Consider the following 2,936-nt stretch of genomic DNA (forward strand, 5'->3'; position numbering starts at 1 on the left):
CCAATGATGAAGACACAGTCTCGGTAAAACACACGGCTGGATGGACGGGTCCCACAGACGGCTGCTGTGTTGTTGCTCTCGGCAGGTTGGTGGTGACTGCCTTTCCTTGCACCTAAGATGTCTGTACGGTTCCAATGGGTTCCCACCGGTAACCTGCTCCCTGGCTTGGATATGGGCCGGAGGAGCCCCTTTTGCCCGCAGGCGCTGGTCCTAAGAAACGGTTGCCTTGGCGGTGGAGGTGTCTCTCTCACTTGGTTGGACGGTTGCCTTCTGTCGGGACTTGACTGTTTGGAAACCCAGGAGGTCCCCTTCACTAACGGATTTGGCAAATTCACGGCGACTCCTAGCCTTGCCGGGGTCCGAAAAGCCCCTGCCAGATGGTGCTGGCTCCTCTTTGCGTACCGGTCCGGTACCGCCGGGCCACCGCCCGTCCACGGTCCTTACGGTAGACTCCAATCGGCCACTCCTGCAGACGGTCACCACCGTCTGCCAACCTTGCTGATCTGTCCGGGCCACACACCCGGACCAACTTCAGGCTGCTCTCTTACTACTTCCTTTTGCTCACTTTCACTTCCAAACTCTATCTGCCTGGTTTTCCCGCCTCCAGGACTGTGAACTCCTCGGTGGGCGGGGCCAACCGCCTGGCCCACCCCCTCGTCATCAGCCCCTGGAGGAAGGCAACAAGGGTTTTTGTGTTCTGGCTTTGGTGTGCCTGCTGGGAGTGTGGGTGTTGTGCTCTGTGGCCCCTGGCTTGTCCAGGGCGCCACACTGACAAATGGACCAGGAAGTTGTCACTAGCATGCTTCTCTGATCTGTTTTCAAACATTTGGGACCCACTTTGCAGATCATTTTCTTATGTCCATATGTTCATGGATGTAATGACACAAATGATCCCCATGATGTCTGCTATTGCTTTAGCTGAAATTCGTGGATTCTCCATTATGAGGTTGTGGACAGCATCGCCGATCTCCAGGGTGGCCTTGTTGTGTTAGTAATTGTTTTTACAATTATTTTTCATTATTCCAAAAGGTAGAACTTTTCTTTATAAATTTTAAAAACTATTTTTGCTAACACTGAACAATCCCTTTAAGTAAAGTAAATCTACGTCTTTTAATGCCATCAATGTATAAAGGGTATGGATTGGACCCCACTTAGTGGTGGCTGGGTGCATAGTTTGACTCTTGGCTTCCTCTAATAGATTTCCTCTAAAAATTGGGAAGTTAGTGTCTGTTTTACGAAACAGCCAGGAAACTGACATCATAAAATGTGGTGGCCCCTGCCCTTGCTGACTCCAATCTTATTACTAAGAAGGTATCGCAATAGTGTTACAACTAACAATTAGAGGAATGTGATGACCAGTGACGGTAAGAATCCGGGGAGAAGATATGAGATAGAAGTGAATATTGGAGAAACCTAAAATACAAGTATTAGAATTTGATGATGGATGGAAGGAAACGCTCGTACTTATTTTATCTTCTTGCTTCACTATTGAATATCAGAGGACTTGGTGAGTAGCACAGTTATTACCGGAGATGTTCTAGCGATTTAATTCAGGTTCTAATGCTAAATTGCAGAAGTTTGAATATAGAAATGCTCCATAAATTTAATAAGCTCAAAACTTCTGCCTTCTGTACTCAAAAGTGAGTTGGGGGATAGTCTGTGTCTTGAAGTTTTTGAGACATTTATTAATGTTAAACTTTCCAGTGATCTTCAGATTGAGGGTTCAGAGCTCCGGTGAATAGAGCGGAGGTTGACCATGCGCATTGCCTAAGCATTCATCCTTATGGGAGTGCCGAAGCCCAACTGAGAGATGCGCTTGGTAATTTCCAACACTTCCACTAACACTAAATGAAGTGGCAGTTGAAATGGTCAACTACAGCTCTATTCAGCTAGAAATGTTCACTAATAATAATAATAATAAAGTGAATAAGGAGGAAATATTATAGCCTGTATAAAAGCAGAGGCAGGGAATGCAGCAGCCATTTTGTGGTGAATCAGGATTGTGAGAGGGTGGCTGCTTCTGCATCGGCTATAGGAGAAGGATGCTGCATGTTGAGGAAGTAGGAGAATGTAAGAATTTTTTTTAACATTTGTAGAACAAGACTCACAGAACAGGAACATTATTACTCAAAGGGGCTCAGGATCAAGAACATTATACCAGGATATGAGACATTATTACTGGAATTGCACCAGGATTGGGGTCATTATTACAGGAATTGGCCCAGGATTGGGAACATTATTATTGGGGGAAGCCCAGGATGGATGCATTATACCTAGAAGAGGCTAAATATGAGGGACATTATACTAGGAAGCAGCCTAAGATATGAGGGATTATTATTATTATTATTATTATTATTTATTTATAGAGCACCATTAATTCCATGGTGCTGTACATGAGAAGGGGGTTACATACAAAATACGTATACAAGTTACAGTAGACAGACTAGTACAGAGGGAAGAGGGCACCAGGATTATGACAGGAGGGGGCCAGGATTGAGAACATATACCAGGAACATGCTCAGAATAGGGGTATTACAACAGGAAATGGCCCAGAATGAGGGAAATTAATACTACAAGGTGCCCAGGATGGGAGCATAATTACAGGTAGGGGTCAGGATGGAGGACATTACTTATTGCAATATGACTACAGGATAGCAAGGGACAGAGGGCTCCTATGCTCTCCCTCACGCTAGGGGACCCTAGGCTAATCCTAACCTCAGAATTATCCCTAATGGTGCAGATGACCGAGTCCCATGCCTGTCAATTCTCCTGAATGTGGGACATAATACCAGGAAAGGGTCTAGGATGTGTGAGTTTATGACAAGAATGGGCCAAGCTAAGGACAGGGGACATTATATCTGGATATTGGCAGGATAGAGGACATATACCAAGAACAGGCTCAGAATGGGGGATATTAAAACAGGGAGTGCCCCAAA

This window comes from Anomaloglossus baeobatrachus, chromosome 12 (genome assembly GCF_048569485.1).
Source record: "Anomaloglossus baeobatrachus isolate aAnoBae1 chromosome 12, aAnoBae1.hap1, whole genome shotgun sequence".
Classification (NCBI taxonomy): Eukaryota; Metazoa; Chordata; class Amphibia; order Anura; family Aromobatidae; genus Anomaloglossus; species Anomaloglossus baeobatrachus.